Here is a 15,720-nt window from a genome sequence, read left to right as displayed (position 1 = left end):
TCACGGGCAGAATGAAGCACTCGGGGCACCATGCCCCCTCCAGAACCAGTGGAGAGATACATCCACTACCTCTGTCCTTAGCAGGATGAAGCACTCTGGGCACCAAGCCCCCTCCAGAACCAGTGGAGATTTACATCCACTACCTCTGTCCTTAGCAGGATGAAGCACTCTGGGCACCATGCCCCCTCCAGAAGCAGTGGAGAGATACATTCACTACCTCTGTCCTTAGCAGGATGAATCACTCTGGGCACAAAGCCCCCTCCAGAACCAGTGGAGACTGTTATCCACTTGGGAGACTGTGGCGTTGCACTCCCCAGGATGGAACAGTGGGCAACCCACCCACTGTATAGACTTGAGAGACTGTGGCTTTGCACTCCCCAGGATTGAACAGTGGGCAACCCACCCACTGTAGAGACTTGAGAGACTGTGGCTTTGCACTCCCCAGGATTGAACAGTGGGCAACCCACCCACTGTAGAGACTTGAGAGACTGTGGCTTTGCACTCCCCAGGATGGAACAGTGGGCAACCCACCCACTGTAGAGACTTGTGAGACTGTGGCTTTGCACTCCCCAGGACTGAACAGTGGAAAACCCACCCACTGTAGAGACTTGAGAGACCGTGACTTTGCACTCCCCAGGATGGAACAGTGGGCAACCCACCCACTGTAGAGACTTGAGAGACTGGGCTTTGCACTCCCCAGGATGGAACAGTGGGCAACCCACCCACTATAGAGACTTGAGAGACTGTGGCTTTGCACTCCCCAGATAAAGCAGTGGGCAACCCACCCACTATAGAGACTTGAGAGACTGTGGCTTTGCACTCCCCAGGATTGTACAGTGGGCATGTGGCCCCCTTGTGGATTTGGCGTTGTGCACTCAACCGGCTGAGGTGCCCCCCTTTCCCTCCCCCTGAGGTGCCCGTTTTCTTGCTCTCTGATGCCCCTGCAGTGTTCTCTCCGTCATGGTCGGGGATCTTGTGTGGGCCTTGCCCATACCATGTGGGCCCAGTGTTCCACAGACTTAATTGAGCACTACCTGGACTACTATGCTTGGTGTATATTTTGTTAATGGTGTATATATATATTTTTGCATACTTGATTTTAATATATTCCAATGGTTCCACTAATTTCCTTTTGTCTTTGCATTTTTCCAGGGGGTTGGGGGTGTGACTATCATGTATTAATATGTATTAGTTTGTGTGTTGTAGTGGGTGAGGGTGGGGGTGTTGCGTGTGTGTGTCCCTGTTTTTTCCCTCCCCCCTCGCCTGTGTCGCAGATGCAGTACTCCCCGTGGTCTTCGCCACCGGCGTTTGTGCTCCTATTAGAGGAGCAGGAAGACTATCGCAGGGAGAATTTGGAGTTCAGGCTCCATAGTGTCCTAGTTCCTCATGGGGTGTGTAGAGGTGAGCATTTTCCCTTCGGAATCCTGTTTCTGCCGTGTTTTTATCCACGGTGAATCCGCCCCGGAAAAGGTGGCGGATTGGCCTGTTGTGATACTGTGGGCGGTACTTTGTCCTCCGCCTGTCTGTTGGCAGTGACAGCCACAATGTTTGCTTGTAGCACCGTGGCGGTCGGAGTGTTAAAGTGGCTGTCTTTGTTGGCGGTTTCCCCAACGCTCGTAATTGCAAAATGTTTACCGCCGGACTGTTGGCGGTCTTACCGCCGCTTTAACACCGACCGCCAGGGTTGTAATGACCACCAATGTCATTACATTTTATTGTGTTGTTGAGGGAACTATTTCAGGAGTCCCAGGACATACAGATGTTACTGGTCTCAGAATGTCACAATCGGAGCCATTTACTACTGATACCCTGGGACTTACTATTGAACACAAATGTAGGTACCAAGTACTGTTCTTTAGCACGTGACCCTAATGGTGGCAAAGTCAAAAAGCCTGTGGTGGGAGTACAGCACTAGAGACTCAGAACTCAACAGATCATCTAAAAACAAACACAAAATACATGTACAGCCAGTGGTTGTCTCTATGAAAAGGAAAAGTAATTGTACTGCACAATACTGTACCTGCAGCGGTTCTTCCAACAGGGCGGAGGAATGCTATACATTCCTTGGAAGTGCAGCAAACATGAAAAATAAAATGGTAATAAAACAAATTTATTACCATATTATTTTTCATGCTGGCAGCTGAGTTTGATGGCGGGTCATCATTGCTGCTGATTAGCATCAGGGAGGACTGGTAGGCACTTCAGTTTAAAATGTGCATGTCACTTTGGCTACCTGTCTTGCAATGAGCAAAGTGACATGGGCACTATAAGTCTTTCCAACCTGAGCTGCCTTAGACAGCTTGGTGGAGAGAAGACAAAGGGCACTAGTGCCTGCAGGAGTGTCAAGCCAACCCACTCCATCCAATCCTGGAGCTTCTCTCACGGGACTGACAAGCACCAGAGCAGTGTCTGGTTTGGTGAAGGGGAGTTGGCTGAGGTTCTGGTAACCTGTATTGGAGTCACAGACAGCCAAGATGGGGAGAAGCATCAAGTACTGAGTCAGTGGGTAAGTAAAACCTCACTGACAGACACTGTGAGAAGCTGCCTTCACCCTCAACTCTCAATTGTGGTCTTTTATAGACATTGCTTAAAAAGGTTGAGAGCTTCAGTATTGAGCCTAAGGGCACTGCTGGCTTTTATCAGTGCCTGTCAGTGTCTTAAGTATTTGCACCACCAATCTTATTGGGTAGCAGCCACCACTATACTGGATAAAAACTGCAAAGGGGACTTCACATATTACACCACTAACTTATGTATGTGATGCAATGTAGTTGGGAGAAAAGCCCCCTCTGTTACACAAGGAAAAAAAGATGAATCAATAATGCTCTTATAGGTTTTTAGCTCCTTTGAGGGAAAATGAGTGGGATCTGTTCCTTTGGTGTAATGCTCTCATGACCTCATTGGAGCTTCATCCAGGAGTAGAGTGGATTCAAGTTTAATAGCATAGTGATCTCCTCCATTAATCAAAGTTGCATTTAGGCTGGACTTCAAGAGCATTAAGGCTGGCAGTGGGCCACTTACACAAGTGTCCCAGTTTTTCTAGATTTGTCTTGGGCTGAAAAACAAGCACACCATCTTCTTTGGCGTTTGTCAGTTAGATAAGACTGCTATGTCTGTTGTGAATCAATAAGTGCTTCACACGTTTTATTTTTGGCTTCTCTCAGAGGGCTAGCTCACAAAGCATGCTGTTAATCTTCAGGTAGGTCCTCAGTCTTGGGCACTCCCACATTTTACCATGTTCTGCAAGAGCTCTCAGTCAGTTAGACCTCACACTTTAGTGTGAGTGGTACAGGTCTTCCCAGGTTGTCACAGCTTTCTCAGCTCATCACTTCCTCATCTCCCTCTCTGTGTTTGTTTTCTAGGCAGCATCTCCCTCATGTAGGGTCACCTCTGATGGAGGCAACTCTGGAGCACAAAATGTCTCCCTGTTAACACTGGTGTGGAACCCTGAATTCTGGCTGAGGATTCATAGCACACTGGATGGAAGTTTCTGCCACGTCATTATACTAATGTTGTAGTTAGTGTTCCACCAGATAGCTCTGTGACCAGTTTCTGGCAGTTTCTACTTTTGCCTAGAATGGTTCAGCCTCTCTTTGTCATGAGGTGTCAGTGGGATGGTAGGTTAGTGTTGTTTGTGTTGAGAGTCTCTAGTTAGGGGAGATGGCAAGACACAAAACATTATTACAAGAGAGGAAGAGGCTGTACCACAGAACTATCCATTAACCCATGAGGGTGCAACTTTGAGAGAACAATGGGGCATTTTCCCTGATCTTCACTTCAAAGGAACACTCTGTATACTCTTCTCCATGACCTGTAGTCTGATACATACAGAGGACTTTTGGGATTTTCTGGAGGAGCCCTGCAATTCACGTTGATCTCTGGGACACTCTCTCTGCTCTCCTTCTTAGGTACCACTTAGGTTCAAGAAATTTAAATAGATTCTTGTGTAGCCTCACCCACATTTAACAGGCACACTCCACACACACCCTCTACACAGATAAGAAACACATACACAAGCATCATCCATGTCCTGCATGGATGGAGTTAAACATATAATTTCAGAGGGCTGACAGATCAGTATAAAAATACAAGAGAGGGTAGTATGCCTCACCCATTAGTAGAAGTCAGATAGAAAGCCGTGATCTGAGACTATAATCATGTTGCGGCCACCAGTTAGTCCTTAACTCTTGGAGCTGATTGTAGTCTTGGTCCATTAAAGAGAGAGTACACATGGTGTGCCCCTCTCCCCAGACATGGGTTCTGAGTCATAATCTGTGATACAACAAGCACTCAGCACACAAGCATCACTATCATATGTATTAACGCAAAAGTCAAAGACCTACTGAACCTGCTAAGGTGAAGCGGAACCATGCAGTGGACCTTCCTGTACCAGCAGTTGGGGGAAGGTGTGCATGGATACTTTGCACAAAGCTGACAATTTCTTCAAAAGGGTTTTGCAGACACATTCAAATTGAATTTTTGAAGGAAATTGTTTTTATTCTCAGAACCTACTTTCATATGTTTTTGTTTAGGCTTTGCAACATTTTGTGAACTTTGGAAAGCTTGCATGCAAATGTTTTCCAAAAAACAAACTTCATATAATTAGGGAATTCTTTGTGACTTTACACACCTCTAGGTACCACATATGCCCCTTCAAAGACCTCAATATCATCCTTTTCTTCAACCTGGGCCATAGGAAGAGCATACATGTAAACTTCAAACATAGAACATAATGTTTGTATACCTCTAATTTACTGCATCATATATGGAATGAAGGGCCAGATGTAGCAAAGTTTTGCGAGTCGCAAATGGCCCGAATCGATATTTGCGACTGCGCAAAATCGGAAATAGGATGCAAAAATCCCATTTCCGACTCGCAAAAAGCGATGCAAGCCGTTACCGACTCGCAAAATGTGCGACCCCATTTTGCGACCCACAAATAGGAAGTCGCAATTTGCGAGTCGCAAACCATATGCAATTGCAACTCGCAAATTGCGACTAGTCGCAAAAAGCCCAGTTTGCATGTCCTATTTACCACTAACTCAGAGCACGTGGTAATCATTACCAAAATATAAAAGGAGACCCAGAAGGCATCTGGGTAACTCAAGATGGCGAGATATACCTGATAGCAGTGAGGAGGAGAGTCCACGAAGCCCAGCAGAGGAGGAGGAGGAGCCAGAGACAGGAGAAGATATACAGAACAAGGCAGACTCTTTTTCAGCAAACTGAGGAAGAGATATATGACAAATACCGACTTAGCAGCGCAACCATACTAGAATTAATTGAATTACTAAAACCACAGCTAGAACGCCAGACTCTGCGCGGCTGCGCCATCCCTACGCATGTGCAAGTGCTATGCTCACTTCACCTCTTGGCCTCGGGGAGCTATCAGGGGGTCATTGCTGTGGCAGGTGGGGTATCCCAAAGTGCATTATCAAGGTTCCTCAGGGCATTCCTAGATGCTATACTCACACACATGTCTCACTTCATATACCCACCGAGGAATGAGGCAGAAATTGAAAGCACCAAGTTGGAATTTTACCGGATTGCCAACTTTCCCCATGTCATAGGGTGTGTAGATGGGACACATTTTCAAATATGCCCCCCTGCTAACCTGGAATATCTGTTCCGCAACAGAAAGTGTACCCACTCACTGAATATTCAGGTTGTTTGTGACGCTCATTATGTCATCACTGACATTGTCGCAAAATTTCCAGGCAGTACCCATGACTCCTACATTTTTAGGCACAGTTGGATACACCAACGTCTGGAATGTGGGGAGTTTGGAGACGGATACCTCCTAGGTAGAGCTGCATACACCTCGTAAACATACACACAGATCAATGTGCACACCAACCAGGACTTTCTAACAGTGTACTGTTTGTGCCCAACAGGTGATAGTGCATATGCACTACGGCCATGGATAATGACTCCGTTCTTAACACCCAGCAATGAATGCGAGAGGCGATACAACAGTGCACATAAGAGGACCAGGAACATGATTGAACGCACCTTCGGATTGCTGAAAGCAAGGTTCAGATGCCTCCACCGCAGTGGAGGTGCCCTCCAGTATACCCCCATTACGTCATTCAAAATTGTTGTAGCATGTGCCATCCTGCACAATATTGCCACCCGACGTGGGCTACCTCTCACCCCTGCAGACCCTGATTCTGAGGATGAAGAGCAGGAGCAACCACATCGCCATCATGGTGATCGGAGCATCGCAAATCAAGGCAGAATGAGACGGGAACACATCGTAACACAATACTTTGGAAGGTACTTGTCAACTTCAAACATATCCACCTATTGACCAAAAACTCCATTTGTAAAGTGGAACAAAAAAACTATTTAATATGTGCAGAAAGTGAACTATTTACAATGACAAACTGTTCATGTACTTCAAAAAGCCAACCATGCATGGGGCACATTGCCGTCATGTGCCCCAACATCAGGGGCAGGGTGTAGTTTATGACCTACGGCGGCCTCTGCCAGCCTGGCTGGTCCCAGGTTGTTCTGCAGTGCTCTGCCTGGTACTCCCACTCCGGAGCACCCTAGTGTCACTGGCAGAGACACTGCTCACAGTGGAGCCCTCTTCGCTGTCCTGGGGGGTGTCCCCTGTACCCCTGGACACATGCCGTGCCTCCATTAAATCGATCACCTGTGTGATCTGGCCCAGGCCTCTTCTGGACAGGCCAGTGGTGTTGACTGCCAGTCTGCCAATTGATGAGGCCATCCTGTCCAGCCTCTGGAGCAGCTGGCGGTCCCTGTGCCGCCCACCCTCGCTCTGTGACAGTAGTCCAGCCACCAGTTCCCGCATGGACAGGGCTAGGTCCCCAGTGTTTGTGCCAATGACGTCCAATTGGGCATGGAGCTGCTGCATGCTGGTCTCATTGTTCCTCACAAAGCGGTGCAGAACCCCCACTAATTCTCCCTAACGTTTGGTTCTGCAGGCGCTGACCACGGAGCCGTTGTGCCTCGGTCATGGTGGTGGATGTCTGCCCGGACTCAGCCTGCAGCCCTGCTCTCCTCAACCTGCGTCGCCTGCGCAGCGGTGGATGCCCTGTGAGCTGTACCATGGCACTCCTGGCTGTTGCTGGCGCAGCCTCCGGAACCACTGTTGCAGCAGTAGTAGACATCAAGGGGATGGTGTTGGTGGTGCAGGTGGGAGTGGTGGCAGCTCCTGTGCTTTCATCATGGGGCTGGCTGACTGTTGGCACCTGGCTGCTGTGGCTTGTGGTGGTGTCTTGTGGGAGACCTGTGGGACATGGGGAACAGACTGTCAGTGTCTACTATCTGTTGCACACTTCCTAATAAACATTTGCCTATTGACTGCCTACTTGACTTCATTGCCCATAATGCATCACTCTGGTGTTTGCTACCCTGAAATGGAGCTATCTTGGTTGTGCATGCCCCTGTGTACATGGTGGGTGGGGGTATGGCATTGATGGGGGTAGAGGCACATCACATGGTACTCACCGGTTGATGTAGTGGGCTCAGAGGTGTCCAGATCTCCAAATCCTGTCACTGCCTCCTGCTCCAGGGTCTCCTCCACCCTTTCCTCCAGGGGTGTGGGTGGTGGTACGGATGATGGTCCCCCTCCTGTGCCTCTCATCTCCCGGAGCCTTTCTGCCACCCTATCCTTGGTCCGGGAGCGGAGGTCATACCACCTCTTTTGATCTCATCCACACTCCTGTGGCTGACCCCCAGGGAGTTCACTTTTCCTGAATTTCCAGCCAGAGTTGTTTTTTTTGTTGAGTCTGGCACATTGAGGGCTGCCTTTCCAAAAAGATCATCATAGTGCTAACAGCATTCTTCTGTCAGCACCTCCAGCTCCTTCTCAGAAAATTTCAGTTTTCTCTTTCTGGGTGTTTCTGCCATTGTAGCTGCTGTTCCTCCTGTTGGCTGTTCAGCAGTTTAAAATGGGTGTGGTCCTCCCTCCTCCCCGGTGTATTAGTAAACTTCCTGGCTGTGATGTCATCATCATGTGCCAGGAAGTGTTTCCAGAGAGTTCTGGAGTAGTTTCTGGAGTGTTCTGCAGCACCTGCAATCAATTTACATGGTACTCGCAATTTGCGTCACCCACTCGCAAATTGCGAGTCCGTTTTTTGCGCGGTCGCAAACAGCGACCTCGCAGACAGCAGACTCGCTATCTGCGTTGCGACTCCGGGTGCGAGTCGCAATTTGAACACGGACATTGTACCTGCATTCCTATTAGCGACTCGCAATTTGCGAGCCGCACATGCTCGCAAATTGCGAGTCGCTAATTTTTTTGTACCTACACCTGGCCCGAAGTGTCTTCCACCTCTCATTTTCTGCTTGCACTTGTTTTTTAGTGGCAGTACAGCCATATAGATTAAAGGAAGGGTAGAAGGATGTATAGAGCACTGGATGGGCTGAGGTATTCAGACAAATAGATGCACGGATCTAGGGATGAATATATGGCCAGGTATGTGGGTGTTCATATGCATAGAGGTATTGACCAACCAATGGAAGGATATACGGAACGAAGCATGTACTCACAGCTGCACTACATTCCAGAGGCATATTCCCAGGTTCTACTTACCAATAGGTACTGTAAATTGTTTGACTCTTAAATGTCCATCCAAAATAGAATAATTTCATATTCCTACATTTCCTCCACAGGTTAAAAAATGCATTTATATCTTTAATATTTTAGAAAATGCTGCGAAAAGGACAGCAAGGTCCCCTTAGCTTACATATATAAAACTTTGACAACTGCACAAATCCTAGTAGACCAATTGTTACGACTCTGTCGTCCCATTTCTAGGGGGCGCTGTAAGGGGACTGTCGGAAACCTGGGAATCACCTTCTTAAACACTTCTATCTACTTATCTCCTGTTTGTTTCTCTTTTCTCTATGGTACACTTGTGTAGTACTACATTTGCTTCCTGGGACTGCAAATCCCATAATGCACAGCCTGGTAGTCAGGAAAGCCCAGATTCTGTTTCCCATTGTTTTCTATGGTAGAAGTCCAGTTGCTCCTTTTCACTGGATCCTCTCCTCCAGGACTTGCAAGTGTCTGAAACTACACACACCTGAGACCTCTCCTGTGCAGCCCAGCTTGGAACTTCTTATAAGCAGCCATTTCCTCAAGATTCCTGTCGTGCATTGGACTTCGATTCCTTTGTGTTACAGACCCTTTGTCGGATGCTGTTCCAGTTCTGTTCCTGTTCTGTTCCAGCTTGATCCTGTTTCCTGTTTCTCTGCTCTGCTCCTGATTGCTCCAGCCAGAGTATGCTCCCTATCTCTTAGCCTTGTACCTGTTTATTTCTTCCAGAGCCTGCTCCCTGTTTCTCTGCCCTGCTCCTGCCTTGTTTCAGGCTGAACCTTCACTCTGTTTCACAGTCCTGTTTACTGCTCATTTCCTACTCCCTGTATTCCAGCCCTGTCCTTGCCTGTTCCAGCCAGAGCCTGCTCTCAGTTTCCCAGTCCTGTCTCTGTTTGTCCCAGCCAGAAGTTTGCGCCCTGTTTTCAAGTCCTAGTCCGCCTTTACTTCAGCCTGAGCCTGTTCCCAGTTCTTGCCTCTGCCTCTTTGTTTGTTCCCTTCTGTTTCTGTTTCTTCTTGGTTCTTTGTGTCTGGTAAGTGTTCTATCAGTCTTCACCAGTGTATAAGTGTCCTCCTTTGTACTGGGGTTGGCTCCTGGGTTCCAGGAGGCAATTCCAGCCCCCATCCTTGTCTAGTGTTATACGTTGTCTTTCGTGCCTAACAGTGACAGTGTGCTATTGCTGTTTTCTCAGGAATGGCCACTGTGTTTCCAGCTGGACCCACAAGAGCGTGTCCTGTGTATGTAAGTACTATCCTTGTTTGTGCTCTAGGGTCCAGAAACAGAATCACTTCTGCTGCCTCCTTTCTATGGGGCTGGCAATGTGACTATCTGTAAGAGCAAACTGCACAGAGGCATTGAGATTCCCTGTCACTGTGGGAGGTTTTGCGCCTTACTCTGTGTACAACCCCAGCGTGTTTGTCCACTAGTAATCCGTTTCCTATTTGTTCACACAAGGGTTGCTCTGCTTTTACTTTCCTGTTTCCTGTGTCTGTCCATAGCTGTCCTTTCCGTGTATGCCTTTAGCTGCTCTTCTGCCCCAGTACACTACCTCTTTAGGATATTCGGTGACCTCAAGGGGTGTCTCAACCATAGTCCTGATCAGACCCGCCCAAAACCGTGACACCAATAGAAGAAGTTATGCATTGATTTTCGGGTATTAGATTTCTGCAAATAATATATCATTAACTGAATTTTGGCCAATTACTGATTAACTAATATGTTCGTGTATTCAGGTCCCATTGATGTCTCATTTTGTTTAACTGCCATCTTAGACTTGCTAAGTCTGGGAAATGAAATGTTAATCAACAGTGACTGAACTAATAACAGGGACAGACAACCAGCTTGTAAATTGAGGAAAAGCTAAATGCATTATACGTCAGATTGGTAAAATCTAAAGGGTTGCAATCAAGATCACAGGAGCTACAAACACTGACATCGGGTACCAGTTGCTAAATGACCAACCTCATTATCAGTTTCCGTCAGATCATTTTTAGGTCGCAACCTACCAGACAGCACAGATGTCTGGTTTGCTAAAGGCATTTTGGGGATATTTGAAAAGCTGACCTTTGAATGCATGCTGCCCTTTGTTTGCCATTGACTTTGGGTTTTGTAACTCACATTTTCTTGTTTTCAATTTGCTGGCTTTATTTGTCTTAGTCTGTCCACCTTGAGTACGTACCTTCCCTTACACAAACCTTATTTATAGTATCCTTCTGTGCTCCCTTTCTGTAAAAAGGTCTGTAAATCTTGGTCTTATCTCGTCACATTTGCTGTGCAGTCAAAGACTAAGGTCAAATTTCAGGCGCTGTCTTCCGAGGGTGCGTTTTTAATTTTCTTTCTCTGACTTCAAAGTGAGAGGACAATCTTGTTCGATACTGGGCGTAGGAAAGAGTTTTTTTGTAGCTTAAGACATTTAAATGAACTGTGTGAGTATTTCAGAACATATCAGAACTAAGTAAACAAATAAAGCACATGTGTTCTTTCTGAAGTGTGTTGGAAAAAATACTTTATTATGATCAAAAGAAATCATTACACTATGTGATTCCATTTCCACACATTTTCGACTGTGCACTGTGTAGTTGTTTCAGTAAAACTGTATGTCTGTGCAAATGTAATGGTAATTTCAACTGAAAATATGTTGTCTGTAATGGCAGTGTGGTACCACACCATGAATGCTCCAGTCTGCCCCACTCCACTTTTCTCTGCACCACTGCACTCTATTCTGCACCACTCCACTTTACACCACTCCATGCCACTGCATGCTACATCCCTCCACCCTATGACATAGCACTCTAAGCCACTTCACACTACACCTTGCTACTCCACCATGTACCGCTCTACTCTATACCAATGCAGGCTTCACCACTCTACTGTACACCACTGCAATCTACACCACTCCAGTCTAGGCCACACCAATCTGCTCTGCACAGCGCCAGTCGACGTCACTGTATTCTACACCATTTTGCAACACTGCACCTTACACCACTGCACTCTATACCAATACACTCTATGCACATGCACTTTACTCTGTAGCACTCAACTCTATGCTTCTGCACTCTATGTCAGTCCACTATATGCCACTCTAATCTACTCTGCACCATTGTACTCTATGCCACTGCACTGTGCACCATTTTACTCTATGCCATTGCACTCTATGCCACTCTATGCAACTGCACTTTACCCTGCACCACTCCACTCTAGGCCATTTCAATCTACTCTGAAACAATATACTCTACACCACTGCACTCTGCGCCATCCTCCTCCACTCTGTGCCACTCCACTCTATGCTACTGCAATCTATGCCACTGTACTCCTAAACACTGTAATCTACACAAATGCACTGTACAAACCTGCAGTCTATGTCATTGCACTCTATGCCACTGCACTCTACTCTGCATCACTGTACTCTATGTCAGTGAACTCTATGCCACTCTACTCTGCACTACTCCACTCTATGCTACTCTACTCTACATCACAGCACTCTATGCCATTGCACTCTATGGAACAATACTCTATTTTGCACCACAGTATATTACTCTACTTTGCACCCCTCCATGCCACTACACTCTTTGCCTTTCAACTCTACTCTGCACTCTACACCACTACACTCTATGCCACTCAACCTTACTCTGTGCCACTGCCCTCTGCATTATTCAACTCTACCCCATTCCTTTCTGCACCACTCTACGCCACTCTACTCCATGTCATTGCACTCTACACCACTTTACTCTTCTCTGCACCACTCTACTCTGCGCCGCGCTACTCTGTGCCACTCCACTCTTCGCCACTCCACTCTGCACCACTCCAATCTGTGCCACTCAACTCTACTATGCACCTCTCTAATCTACTCCACTGCATTCTACAATGTTGCATTGTAGGCTGCTGAATTGAATGCCACTGCAGTCAATGCCACTGCACTTTACACTGCAACACTCTATGCCAATGCACTCTACATCAGACCACTCTACTCTATGCCACTCTAGTGTATGTCATGCTACGTGACTCCACTCTATGGCACTCCAGTACACAACAGTCTCTGCCACTCCACTCTACAACACTCTACTACACTCTTCACCATTCCACTCTACAACAATCCTCGCCAGTCTCCTCTATGCCACTAACTTTTAACCATGCTGAACAGCAGCCAACCTGGTGTACAATATGCCTAAAACACATTGGCAAAGCCAATAGATCTTGCGTAGGCGAGACCTACTGGCTTTGCCAATGCTTGTATTCCTGGTGTTCAGTTTCATTCTGTAAGGTATATATTTTTCTTCATGTAAGGGCAACTTCCTTTCAAAGAATTGCAAACTCTTAGAGAAAGAATTGCCGCACTTAAGCCATTACTGTACCATACATAAACCACAATGCAATATTATACGTATATATTACATTAATATTAGAACTAGAGGCAGTGAAACCTTATGCCAGCGAAGTCAGGCATCGTTGGCTTTGAAAGGTGAGCAAAGTTTTCTGACTACTCCTAAAGCAAATATTGACATCAGCTGACCCAGTGCCTGTAGCTGGATGCCTGGCCCAGAATGGATGTGACGTCAGGATGCAAGGAACCGAGTTTTCCTTTCCGCTGTCACTCAAGGCTGCCCTAGCCTAGAGTAACAGTAGAAAACAATATTTATCTCTCGGGAGCAGCAGCATCTTCCCCTTTACAGGAGGTTGGTCATAATGTAAGTGACTGCCAAAACTGAGTGCTTGAGGCCCTGAGTGACAGCGGGGCCCTGTGAAGCAGCTGAGTAATTGCTGTTGCCACTAAGGAGCCCTTTTTTGTTTTATTTTATTTATTTTGATTTACCATCTCTGCACTTCTGAAAGCTGGTGATGTTTAGAAATCAAATTGCAAAGTAAAAAAGCCGTGGACATTGCAACTTCATACAAATTTAAACCATAATTCGTAGACCTGTCTGATGGGACTTTTTTCATAATTTGTTGCTACATTTACTCCTATAGCCCTATAATTTTCAATATTAAGGGATACATCATCACATGCTCAAGATTTCAGCAGTATAAACAAAATTAAAAGCCTATAAAACAATTTCAGTGCCTTGCAAATCTATTTGGCAGACAGTTGGGGTGGTTTGATAAACAAAGTCATCCATCTATTGTGAGGAAGTGGGGGGGGGGGGGGATTTATGGGCCTCCGATGATCAGGCAGGCCTGTGCAAAGAAAGCCCCCAAAATTCTCAAATGTAAAATGCAAAAACATTCAAGTAGTTTAAAGCAAGTTGTATACAATTTAATGCCGGATTAGGTCACATTCTTTGTGTATTACAATTTTTTTGTTAAAATAGCTTAAAGACAGAACGATTAATCCGCTGTGAACATCCGAGATGGGTTACAGTACCTGTAGAGTATATACAAGCCTGCTTAGGATGTCTAACTTTGCTGATCACTCCTCCATTGGAAAAAGCAGCCACTTTCTACTCTCTGTGCAGCATGTTTAAAAGTCAGTTTGAGTTGAAGGGACATTTCTTTATGTAATGAGGAATCTGAAACATTCTACAGGACACAGCATTGAATCTGTAGCCTGAGGTGGAAACCAGTGGTGGGTCACCGAGAATGTGGAGCTTAAGCAGTGCAGTGTGGAGTGTGTCTATCTTTCGTACTGTCTCCTTTAGAGCTGTAACTAAGAAACACACGTGAACAAGTGACAAGGAACAGAGCACAAAAGGGCCCGGAGACACTCTCCAGCCAGAGCGACCTGTCACTCCTTTTATGAATGTCCTTGTTATTCTGTCAGAAACAAAACCCTCCCGTATAAAGCCAGCGTCCATCTTGTGCTCTGTCCCAAAATGTTCCAAAATGTTTCTAATGCGTCTAGTGTCATCCTGGTGCAGAATAGCTGTTGATCTTTACCTCACATTAACTTCTAAAATATATTTACATCTTGTGATGTCAAAAATTATGTTGTATGTCAGACAATGCTTAGCACAATGAGTAGGAGCTGTTGGCTTGGGATAGGGGCAAGTTAAAAACTTCTGATGTGTGTGTTTGAAATACGCTACTGACTTGCAGAAGCTCTTCGGGTTAAACGCCTCAACAGCAAAAAACAAAAAGGCTCAAGAAAGAAAGGAAGGAAGAAAGAAGGTAAAAAGAGAATAACAACACAGAGGGGCGAGGTCTGGCCATGAACAGCGATGGCTACCTGGGTGCCGAGCTCCGCTAGGCGGCGGGCTGCGTACCGAGGGTGGCGGCGCCGGAGGCGCACGGAAAGCACCCCCCAACCATTGCAATAGCAGGTGCCGAGGACTGGCGTCGCATGGAGGACAGGGGGAGGGACGGGAGACGCGCCCTCTCCCCCGAGCGCACACAGAGAGCGGACAATGACACTGAGGCCCGCGGCAGGATCTAAAGCCGCGGCCTCAAGTAGCTGGGAACCCGACCCGGGAGGCACACCTCCCTTTCCTGTGATCGCCGGGGACCGTGGATCTCTGAGACCCACCCCACCCACCCTTGTTGCCCTCCCCCTCCTCTCCTCGCTCAGAGTTTGGGGAGTACCGGTGAGGGTCGGGCAGTCCACGGGGAGCGGCGGGAGAGCCAGTGACCCCTCCCTTCACCCGATTAAGGAACCAAGATCATTGGAGCCTTCACCCTTGGAACCAGAAGCGGGCTGCTGCCTCTAGGTGGACTGAGGCATCGCTGGAGTCCACGTTGGCCCCAACCTGTCATCACACGCCAGTCTCTGCCTCCTCCCTAGAACAAGGCCTGCTGCGAGAAGTACTACTGCGGCCTGGAGCATCCGAGAGGCCCCATCCAGGAGGCACGCCTCACTTTTTCCAGGTGGACTCTTAGGTGGACACCTGGGGCGGCGGGGGCTGGGGAGTCGCTCTGCTTACTCTCGCTTCTCCCCCCTCTCGCTTGGACCCTAGTGAGTCCCTGCCCTGGAGGGCACGACGGCGAAACCTGGACAGCCCACGTGGACCCTCACCCTCCCAACCAACCTGGAGCAGAGACCAGCGGAGTCTCCCCCCCCTTTTTTCTTGTTGAGGATCCTAGGCACGCTGTGATTTCTAGGTGGGAGAGGATCATCGCCGATGTCCACGCTGGGGTACTCTTGTGCCCCCACATCTCTAGCCAACCGTGCTGACCTCCTCCCACCTTTGGAGGAATGGAAGATTGCCTGAGGCAGCATCTGTGC

This window comes from Pleurodeles waltl, chromosome 12 (genome assembly GCF_031143425.1).
Source record: "Pleurodeles waltl isolate 20211129_DDA chromosome 12, aPleWal1.hap1.20221129, whole genome shotgun sequence".
NCBI lineage: Eukaryota > Metazoa > Chordata > Amphibia > Caudata > Salamandridae > Pleurodeles > Pleurodeles waltl.
This window is presented reverse-complemented; position numbering follows the sequence as displayed.